General features: G+C 42.8%; 1 pseudogene; it reads left to right on the top strand.

Annotated features, from left to right (window-relative positions):
* LOC129138881 (tigger transposable element-derived protein 1-like) overlaps positions 1–12,082 on the top strand; it is a 158,629-nt pseudogene that overhangs the window by 98,222 nt on the left and 48,325 nt on the right.

Below are 12,082 nucleotides of genomic sequence, written 5' to 3' on the forward strand. Positions count from 1 at the left end.
CTTTTCTTTGAGTGTGGGCAGAACCTGTGACTTGCTTCTAACTAACAAAATATGTCAAAGGTGATGGGAATGTGAATCTGGTAATTATGTTATTGATATGGTTTGGGTCTGTGTCCCTTCCCAAATCTCATGTCGAATTTTCATCCCCAATGTTAGAGGTGGGGTGTGGTAGGAAGTGATTGGATGATGGGGGCGGATTTCCCCTTTGGTGCTGATCTCACAATAGTGAGTGAGTTATCATGAGATCTGGTTGCTTAAAAGTGTGTAGCGCCATTCCCCCCTCTCTCTCCTTCCTGCTCTGGCCATGGGAAGATGTACCTGTTTCCCCTTTGCCTTCCACCATGATTGTAAGTTTCCTGAGGCCTCCAAGCCATGCTTCCTGTTGAGCCTATGGAACCATGAGCCAATTAAACCTCTTTTCTATATAAATTACCCAGTTTCAGGTATTCTTTATAGTAATGCAAGAATGGACTAATACAGTTCTTTTATATAAGACTCTGTCTTGCTAGTCTCTTTCTCCTTCTCCTCCCCGTTCTTTATTTCTCTCTCTCTCCTTCACTTTGAAGAGATGAGCAGCCATGTTGTAAACTGCTATATGAACTATGAACTGGTCTGCAGGGCAGGTAATTGTGAGCAGTCTGTAGGAGCAGAGGGCCTCCATCCTACAGCTATAAGGAATTGAATTATGCCAAAAATGTGAGTGGCCTTGGGAGCAGACCTTTCCCCAGTAGAGGCTTCAGATGAGAATTTGAGCCTGGCAGACATCTTGATTGAAACCCAGTGAGGCACTGAAGCAGCAATCTCAGTTAAGCCATGCCTGGAATCCTGATCCACAGAAACATTGATACAGTAAGTATACGGTGTTTTAAGGTGAAATATTTTTGTTACACAGCATTAGAAAACTAACACAATCTGAATCATTGGAATAGCCTCTGGTAGGCAGTATACTTTCCTAGTTCCTACTAATAGGTAACTATTTCTAGAGAAAAATCATGAAAGAATGCTGACTGAAACTGGAAATCATGTATGTCCCATGGTTTTAGCTAAAACACTCTCAGTAACCCTTCCTTCATATCTTCTTGATTCTTGAGTCTTGAGCACCACCCCCCACCAATTTTATCCTTGAATTCGCTTTTATTTCCTTCTTACTGAGTAGCCTATAATAACATTCCATGAGGGGAAAAGCCAGGAATGGGAATGTTCATCTTGGCCAAATCAAGTGAAGGAGAAAAGGTTTAGGCTTGAGGTTTGTCATCCATGGGTTCATCAGTGTACAGAAACTACTGTCTCAAAGTTCAGCAATAACCTCACAGGTGCCAAATTCATTGACCAAAAGTTGTAGGCCTTCCTCTGAAGTCCTCGCAGCATTTTGCCAATAGTCTCTTTTTGTGATTCCCTCTTTCTTGGCACTCTTGAGCCCACACTCTTCTGCCGCTATACTACCCTCTCCCATTTTTCTTGATCTTATTCTAATTTATTAAATGGATGTGTTAGACATTACCACTTCTCACTCATGTTCAGATTTCAACTTCATCCCAGGTTTCTGAAGGATTATATGTGTGAACTTCTTGCCAATGCTTAGCTTTGGCCAAATCCAACCAGCAGGCAGAAAGTTTAGTTAGGCAAGGCCATATGATGAGATCTACCCAAAAGATTGTGAGGGGGAACTGACGGCTGTCACTTATAGGCTGAAGAAATTAAAAGTCACTGTGAGACCCTCTAACTCTCTCTTCTCCTTTCTTGGTGAGATGTTGAGATGTTGCAGCCATAAGATGGAAGCACATCCTGGTTCTCTGAGGCCCCTATGGAGGGAAGATACCCTGGATAATTGTTGAGGCTCCATGGAACATCGCACAAGTGAGAAACAAATTTTGTTGTATTAAATCATTGAAACTTCATAGCTTTTTAGTTAAAGCAACCTGGTGTATCTTGACTGATTCAGGGATCATTATTCAAACTTCCTCCTCGTATTCTTTCTTTCACAATATATTCATATATACTGGTCAATGCCATTCATCCTTAAAGCTTCATTATCACTTCCATCTCAAGCATATCTAAATTAATAAATTCAGGCAGACTCTTTGCAGCGACTTCTAATTCTGCATGTCCAATTGCTCATTGGGCATCCCTTTGCTGATGTCCTTCTGAAACATTAAGATTCCAGTGTACCAAACCAAACTCATGTTCTTTCCCTCACATCCAGGCCCACCTTGTGATATATCTATTTCTATTAAACTCCTGTGTTGTGAAAAATAAAATTACTCCTCAGCATATGCAATCACCTAGTACTACCTGTTACTCCATCTCCTGGGTAACTCTCCCTCTGCCATTTCTGATTCCTCTGCTTGGTCCCTCACTGGATCTCAGTCATCTGCAGCTAGAGAGATTAAGACATCCACTGTCATCACTCCACTGACGCACTCTTCCTAAAGACACCAGGAACCCATACAGTGGACATATTTTAAACCTTATAAATGCTAGATTTTTCTTCTGTACTAACACTAGTTATCATTGTTATCCTTTAAAAACTTGATTCTCTTCATCTCTGTGATGACTCCTTTTACATTTCAGTTATAGGCTTCTCTTCTGACCAGGTCTTAAATGTCATTGCTTCCCAAGCATCTATCCTTACAACCTTCCTCTTCATGGGTTTCTCTGAATGCTTTAGTCTTTTCCCACGGCTTTAAATATTTCTGCACACAGGGGACTTGTTTATCTCAGGCTGTGGTCTTGCCCTTTCTCCCAAATTCCACCCGTTCACTGGATCCTTACACCTACTTGAATATCCCTCACGTACTTTAAACTCAAGATTTTCAAAGGTGAACTCATTGTCTTATGCCTAAACGTCTTTCTTCCACTGTATTTACTTTGGCAGTTGGTAGACACCCAAGATAGAACCATCAGATTTAGATCATTACCTCCATTTACTTCCCCACATTGTTTAATCACCACATCCTGCTGGTTTTGCCTCATAAAAATTTCTTCAGCCTCTTCCTTCAACTCCACCATTGCCCACTACCTACTGCCCCCATTTAGGTCTTCATCTTCATTTTCTTTGACTATTACAATAGTGTCTGAGTAGCCCTCCTGCCTCCAACCTTATTCCCTTCAAATATCTCCTCCCACTTCAGATGGCCTTGATATGAGTATGTCCCTAATTTGAGTTCCTTAGCTCTTTACCACGGCCCACGGGATAAAAGTACAAACTCCTTAATAAAAGGCAAGCAAGGCTTGTCGCTGATGTGGCCCCACCAACCTCTCTGTTCTCATCTCTAACCTCTTATCGAGTTATATCACTCAAAAACTAATTTATGCTAAATGCTCTTGCTAATCTTCCCAAAGCATAGCTCACTCTTTACATGAATATGCTCAAAAGCATCATCTTCTTATTGTCTATCGAATGGAGACTGACCTTTTAGCCTTGGAATTCAAGGTTCTCCATCCAAACTCTGGGATTTTACCACTCATGATGGAAGTTTCCTAAATAGTTCCAAATAAAGAACATGTGGGGCCAGAATTGCTTCAGTGACTCATAACTCTGGGCTTGGTAATGAAGGACAGGAATGAGACTACAAGTAGGGATTGAGTGACCCCAGTTGTGAGAAGAAAAATGAGGGCTGCCAAGCCTACATTGTGACAGACATTTTTACACTGAGTAAACCAAGTCTGGGAAAGTTTAAGTCTCCCAGAGTTACAAACTTGACAATGTAAGAGGCAGGTTTTAATACCTGTTCTCTTTCAATCTAGAGCCCCATTTATTGCTGGTGCACAAAACGCCTTCCAGTATTTCCATACTGAATGTTTATTCTATCACAATCCTACTCGTATTTCCAGGTGCAGCCAGAATCCACAAAGACTTTCTTGAATCACTCAATACATGGTCATTTATTCATTACAGAACTACCTGTGAAAAATGGAAATATTCTCTATCTTTATTTTCTAGCCTAGGAGCTACTAGCCACATGCGGTTATTGAGTACTTGAAACGTGGTTAGTAGGACTGAGGAACTGAATTTTAAATTTTATTTAAATTTAATTACTTAAATTCAAAGGTGATTAGCTGCATGGGTCTAGTGGATCTGTAGCTCTAGATTTCTGCTATTCAAAAATGGTCAATCTGCATTGGCATCACCTGGGAAGTTAGTAGATATGTTGAATCTCAGGCCCTACCTCAGACCTGCTAAATCAGAATTTGTAACAAGTTCTCCAGGTGATTCATCTGCACATTGAAGTATGAGAAACACTTCTCTAGAGCATTTGTTAGCAGTAGTTTATGGCTTTTCAAAAACCATATTTCATATCGTTTTATAATACAGGCACCTAGAGGGAAGGAAACATTCAGATAGCTAAGTAACTATTTGTTGAATTAAACATAGCCTGTATACTTAAAGAATCTATTATATATGTGGAAAATAGGTGGCCATTTCTAAGAGAAGAGTTCTGAGCAAACAAAGAATACAGCATATATAATTATAAAGATCTTCCCTTGAGACCTGGCCCCAGTTGATTCAATAAATACATATTGATAACTGTGATGTGGCAGGAATCTTCTAGGGACAGGAAATATAGTAGTGAGTATGACATAATCCTTGCCCATATGGAGCTCACAGATGAGGAAAGGAGAGCAAGTGTTCAAGTCTAAATAATCTGTATTATAAAAAAGCAAAGTTTCTATTGGTCCACAATCACTGATTTCAGTATCATTTTAATTCTTAATATTACTAAGTTTTGGCTGGGCACAGTGGCTCACGCTTGTAATCCCGGCACATTGGGAGGCCGAGGCAGGTGGATCATGAGGTCAGGAGTTCAAGACCAGCTTGGCCAATATGGTGAAACCCCATCCCTACTAAAAATATAAAAATTAGCTGGGCATGGTGGCGCAAACCTGTAGTCTCAGCTGCTTGGGAGGCTGAAGCAGGAGAATCGCTTGAACCAGGGAGGTGGAGGTTGCAGTGAGCGGAGTTCGTGCCACTGCACTCCAACCTGGGTGACACAGCGAGACTCTCCCTCTCAAAAAAAAAAAAAAACAAAAAAAACTATTACTAAGCTTTGCCTCAGGAAAAACAAACAAAAAGATAAGCATTTAAACTGAAGAACTATATTTGCATTCCAGTAGTTCTCAGGAGGGGGTGATCTTGGATCCCAGGGGATATTTGGCAACAACATCTGGATGCATTTTTGGTTGTCACATTGTGGAGAAGTGTTACAGCCACTGAATGCGTACAAATCAGGATGCTATTAAACATCCTACAATGCACAGGATGCCCCCACTCCCCACCCCCAACAAATAATTATCTGACCCAACATTTCAGTAGTGTCCAGGTTGAGAAACCTTGCTCCACTCTTTTTGAATGGATTCAGAGTAAAACAGTTCAATGAGAAAGATGTCTCTATTTTTGATGGAAGAAACTTGAAGAAAATGGACCAGTGGAACAGAGATCTGAGTCACCACCTTGGCTTCTTCCATGAATCTGCAATGGGAGCTCCAGTCTAAGAAGAATCATCACCAGCTACAATAGCTCCCAAAAGAATGCTCAAGAGAGGACCTTTTGGGGGAATTGCATTGTGGATGTACTTCTTCCTTCTTTGATACCTCTACTTGAATAGGTGGCTTAGTTTCCTTTTTTGAGATCCTGGAGTTCTCTGCTTAATTTATGTGGGAGAGTAGCAGAAACTGGAATACACTTTTTGCCACACCTTTTGACTCCTTTTAATCCAGTTCTCAAACCCAGGCTGCATGTCAGAATTCTCTGGCAGGCTTCCTTAAAAACATTGACATGGGTGACATCAGTGAAAATGTTGGAGTACAGAACTCTAAAAAACTGCCTTTTGGGGAACCAAGGGCCCCTTTGGCTACCAGCCAGGCTCTGCTCAAGGACACCAATCCCTTGTTTCCATCATGTTGAGGACCTACGACCTTTGAGCTACCTTAAGTATTTGTGATAGAGACCTAGGGGCCCTTTCAGTCACCTGCCAGACCAAGCACAGAGAGCTGAGGTCCCTCTGAGCCACTAGCCTCCGCTCCCACTAAGTTAAGGGTGGACCTTCTGGCCATCAGTCAGTTCTCTGGTCACTGCTTGTATGGCAGAATGAGAAACCGGGAACCTTTCAGGCCACAAGTTGGGAAAATTTGGCTCCCTTTAGTCACCATCAGTGCCTGCAGATGGTGCTCTGAAGGTCCTTCCAGGCACCACTCTGCCTGTGCACCCTAGGGTTCCAGCCTTCCCACTCACTGAGGAACTGACAGCACTTTAGGTCATCTGTCCCCCCATGCACTGTGGCCCTGGAATCCTTTCCTGCCTGCCTGCTGGGATTCCGGGACCCTTTGGGCCACAAGTCTGCCCAAGTGCTAGAGAACTGTGACTCCTTTTGTCCACCATTATAGCCTCATATTGGGTGCTCCAGGAAACATTCCAGGAATTGACCTGCCCATGCGCTAGGGTCTTGGTATTCCTTCTGACCACATGCCATCCTGCTTGTTGGGGAGCCAAGGGCATTTTTGGCTACCTTCCCTCCAATGAGGGGGTGCCCAGAGGCCTTTGAGTAACTTGCCTGTCTGCACACTAGGTTATGGACTCCTTCAGACCATCAGCAGCCTCTATCTAAGCTGGGGAAACAAAAGTCATTTTGGCTACCGTATGACTCTCATGGTGCAAACCAGTGGAATCTTCTGCTCACACAACAACTGCCCTTTCGAGGTCTCGAGGGCTTTCTGGCCACCATCCCTCTACTTGCCAGTTATCAGGGCCACATGCAGGACTCTATATTCATGGGCACACAGGAAATGGGAGTGTGTGCACCGGCCTGATTTTAGTATGGGGAATCCCTGCCCCCTTCAGCCACCATCAGTGCCTTGAAGTTCCTCCTGGCCACTAGACTTCCCTAGCACTTGGGTTCCAGGCTCCTCCTGCCCACTAGCCTTCCAACTTGCTGTGGAACTGAAACCATTTTGGCCACCTTTCCTTCACTGTGCTGAAGCACTTGGGGCCCACTGAATCACTAGAATACCCGTCTGCTGGAGTTGGGAGGATTCTTACAGCCACAAATTAGTCTGGGTTCCTGGTGAAGTGAGATTCCTCTCAGCCTTTGTCATTTATATATGATTGTTCCTTGGTGGCATTCCTAGCACCAATTTGCTCTAGGACTAGGGTTCTGGTCTTCTTAAGGCTACTAACCTTTCCGCTTACTGAGGAACCAACTGAAGTTTCAGCCACCTCATCTCTGTGGTACTGTTGACACTGGCGTCCATCCAGTCCCTAACCTGCTCTCCCCATGCAGTTTTGGGTTTCTTTGGGGCCACGAGCTTGCCTGCGCGCTGGGAAATTGTGGCTCCTTTTACCTACCACCTTATCCTTCCCCCAGCCACCTGGGGAAACTTCCAGGCAGCAACCTGAACAAGTGCTATGGTTCTGGGTGTTTTTCTTGCCATCAGGCTTCCCCTTTGCTGCTGAATAGGAGAGCATTTTAGGCCACTTTCCTGCATAGCGCTGCTGTCTGGGGAGCCCATCTTGTCACTAGTCTGGCTGCTGGGATTCCTGTCACTCTTTGTTCCACAAGCCAGCCCATGTGCTGGGAAACTATGACTCTTTTTGCTCATCATAGTTCCTTCAAGGTAGTGCCCTGGAGGTACCTTCTGGTTTCCGGTGGTCCTTCAGGCCATAAGCTTCCCTTGAGCTGGGGAAATGGAAACTTTTCAGATCCCTTTCTTCCAGTGATCTGATGCCACGTGGGCCATCCAGTCACCAGCCTGCCGGTATGCTTAGGTTGTGGGAGATACTTTAGGCCATAACCATGCTGGTGTTTTTGGGAAACATGGCTCTTCTTGGCCACCATAATACCTTATTGAGGGTACCCTGGGCATAAGCCTTCCCTGCTGCTAAGGTTCTGGTCAGCTTCACAGCACCAGCCTTCTCCCTTGTCGGGGAAGGGGACTTTCAATCACCTTCACTGCAGTGTGCTGATTTGGAGGGGAGAAGGGTGATGTGGGGTGCCCATCTGGTCTATAGCCTATCCACTTGCAGAGGTTGCTGTGATCCTTTGCCACAACTTGACCATGTGATGGAAAATCTTAATTTCTTTCAGCCACCATCACATCTTCCTGTAACCAAGTATCTCAGCCTTGAAATGCATTTTGAAACCTTTTTCTTTCCTTTCCTTCCTAATTGCATAACGTAGCCTTGTACTTTAAAACTCTTTGTTTCTCTCTCTCTCCCACCAGGCACATCCATGCACAGTGCTCATTTATCTAATTATGCACTTGCTTAGAGGTTTCGGGGACTGGCTCACGCCTGTAATCCCAGCACTTTGGGAGTCCGAGACTGGCAGATCACCTGAGGCCAGGAGTTGGAGACCAGTCTGGCCAATGTGGTGAAACCCCATCTCTACTGAAAATACAAAAATTAGCTGGGCATGGTGGCACATGCCTGTGATCCCAGCTACTTGGGAGGCTGAGGCAGAACTGCTTGAACCCAGGAGGCGGAGGTTGCAGAGAGCTGAGATCGTGCCACTGCACTCCAGCCTAGGTGACAGAGCGAGACCCTGTCTCAAAAGAAAAGAAAAGCAAAAAGAAATTTCGGAGGCTAATTTTGAAACAAACCAGGCATGGAGACCCAGCTGTGAAATCCTCCCACTTAGGGAGAGTTATGAACAGTTAGTCCGCCACTACCAAACCAGACCTCCAGATGGATGGGCGATTACTCAAGATAGCGATTGACACCACTCCTGCATGTTTCCTAGACCACGTTTTCATTCTTAAACCCCTTCACTCAGCCCAGAAAGCTAGAATGATCTTTTAAAGTCATGAACCTGGCCATTCCTCAACTGCTAACATTTGAATAAAGTTGCTTTTCCTTCTTACCACACCTGGCTTCTTATGTTTTCAGCCTCTAAGTGGCAAGCACATGGACTTGAGCCAGTTACATTCCAATTAGTGCCTCCAGAGAACTTTCCAGGTATCAGCCTGCCTGCATGCCTGGATTTCTTTTGTTCTTAAGCTCACTGACCTTCCCCCCTGCTGGGGAAATGGGTGAAGTTTTGCCCACCTCACCTGCAGTGTGCTGCTGCTCTGGGACCCATCTGGTCACTAGCCTGCCTTCCCTCATCTATTTCTTGGGGCACAAACCTGCAGACATGCTGAGGAACTGTGACTCCTTTTGGCCAGAGTCTTTTCTTTGCCCTGTCCCCCTAGAGAACCTTCCGGCCATCAGCCTGCCTATGTGCTATGTCTCCAGTTGTCCTTCCAGCCGTCAGCCTTCCCCATTACTGGCAAACTTCTGTCACTTTTGGCTTCCGTCTCTGAAGTTTACTGATTCCATGAGTGCCTGTCTGGCCGCTAATCTGTCTGCCCACTGAGTTTTGGGGGATGTTTTAGGTCACAAGCCATCCCGTGTACTGCAAAGCTGTGGTTCATTTCTCCCTTAGTCATATTCTTGCACTGGTGCCCTTGGGGAAATTTCTGGGTACCAGCCTGCCAACATGGGACAGTTCTGCTTGTTCTTCTAGCCTTCTCCTTTGCTGTGGAACAGAGAGCACTTTAGGTCACGTTTCCTGCATAGTGCTGATGCTAGAAATAGCTTTGTGGGAGATTTTGATGATGTTTCATAGACCAGTGTTTAAAAATAAGAGTGAAAATCCATGGATCCTAGGATAATTGCTTCAAACGTTGTTACTTAATAAGAGCCAAAAAGTTACTCTTTCAAAGATGTGAGTGAAACAGTGATTTTCACACGATTGTTCTGGAATTCCTCTTAAGATTACTTTATAGGATTGAACTCCACATGGGATCCTTGTAGAACAGTGTGCCGTGCAGTCCATTGCTGTTCTACCCCTGACCACCTAGGAAAGCAATATTGGCTGAGTGCTGTTTGCATGTACACCTGAAAGAAATCCCACTGTAGTTTCTAGTCCAATGAGAAACTAAATGAAGCACTAATGGTAAAGCAGGAGAAAGCCAACAGCAAAATAACAGTGTTAATGAATATCATTGCAAATCCTCTTCTATAATCCTGGGCTTGGCCTGTAAGCAACAGCTCCTCCCAAAGCACACATTCTGCTATCAAGCTATGAAAAGACATGGAGAAAACTTACTCCATATTACTGTGTGAAAGAAGCCAGCCTGAAAAGGCTACCTACTGTACAATTCCAACTATGACATTCTGGAAAAGGCAAAACTGTGGAGACAGTAAAATGATCAGTGGTTGCCAGAGATTATGGGGAAGGGAGGAATGAACAGATAGATCACAGAGAATTTTTAGGACAGTGAAGCTATTCCATATGATACCATAATGCTAGATACATGTCATTATACGTCGAAACCCATCGAATGTACAACACCAAGAGTGAATCCCAATGTAAACTATGGACTTGGGTGATAACGATATATCAATGCAGGTTCGTCAACTGTAAGAAATGTACTTTCTGGTGGGGGATGCTGATAATGGTGGAGTCTGCAAGTGTGGGGGCAGGAGGTATATGGGAAATCTCTGTACTTTCCTCTCCATTTTGCTGTGAACCTAAAACTGCTCTAAAAAAATAAAGTCTATTAGCAAAAAGAGGTACTCATTCTGAGAGATTACTTCAAAGTCACAGCTGTAATCAGATAATGAGATCATGCAACTCAAGTTCCCATGGTTTATGTCAACAAAAGAGATGTTATCCCTGCAATTTCAATTGCCAAAGGGATGTTTGGATTATAAAAAACATTCCTGAATTATCAGTATAAGAAAACGGACACAAGTGCTGGCTAAATATAATTGGTTAAAGTTATGGTACAGAAAACTGTATTTTTCCCTATTTAATTTTATTTGATAGGACAAAAAATTACTTGCCAATCGCTTCCCCTGCTGTCATGCTGTGTTTCGAGCCTCATTATGCTGAACTCTAGTACACACCTATTATTCTTCAATTTTTCTCTTAATTTATTCAGGTACTTCTATGATTCTTAATTTTTACTTGGCCCTGAGGATATGAAGAAAAAAACAAAACACAAACCCACCCCCATTTCTTGTTTCCAAGAAAAATGGCACAGAGTGATAGGAAAACATGGACGAAAAGGTGCACTTTATCAATTAAGAGGAGGGATTGTTTAGAGTTTTTCACTTCTAGAGAAACGTCTCAATAAAGTCATTTTATGAACCTTAGTTTTGAGACAGTACAGTTGAAAATGTATATTGTGAAGCCTTAAAACAAGTTCTTGCCACTGCTTTCTACTCTATCCAGACTGTATCGATAGGTTGATGTGGGTAGGGTGGAGAGGAGCCTGTTGCAGTCCTAAAAATGGATTTAATGTTCTTTTATTAATACTTTACCTAATTTTCCAATTTTTAAGTTGGACTTTGTATTTGCCAGCCATCATGCTAATAATCATGATTTTAAGGAATGCAGCCTCTGAGGCCTTATGGTAAGAAAAATACTAGAAAGAATATCTTTTCCTTTGCTGTTTAATGAGGCCATCACCCTTTTAATTCTTATGGATTTTCTCACTCATTACTAGTTGTGGAGTAGCAGGAGATTCTCTGCTTCTTTGCTACCTTAAAACCAATAATGCACATTAACTAACACCTTAAAGAAGATACTAACACAGAGATTATAACGATTTAACGCAAGAATAACCTGTTACAGTAAAGCAGGGCTTATCTCAGGAATGCAGGAATGATAAAATATAAGGACATGCAGTAATATAATTATGTTGATAATACTCTAACAGCAGAAAGGCATTTGCTAAAATTGAACATTTAAAGGCATTTTTAAAAAGGGATTGAAGATTTTTCCATATATATATGTATGTATATATTTTGATAGCCCTTATCAAAAACCTGTCATAATTATCATCAATAGCACATTGCTAGAGAATAAGCTCAGGAACAACAATAACAAACATCTATGTTTACTGTTTTTATATAGTAGCATTTTGTAAATGTTTATTAATACAGCAAGTCATGTAAAAGAAAATAATACACGTTATTATTATGAAATGGCAAGATTATACACGTAGACACCCAAGGCATTCAGCTAAAAATAACAATCTTTAGTCTTAATGAAAGTTTAATTAAGGGAGCAGTATATGATACGCAGAAGTCAATAGT

Source organism: Pan troglodytes, chromosome X (genome assembly GCF_028858775.2).
Source record: "Pan troglodytes isolate AG18354 chromosome X, NHGRI_mPanTro3-v2.0_pri, whole genome shotgun sequence".
Lineage (NCBI taxonomy): Eukaryota > Metazoa > Chordata > Mammalia > Primates > Hominidae > Pan > Pan troglodytes.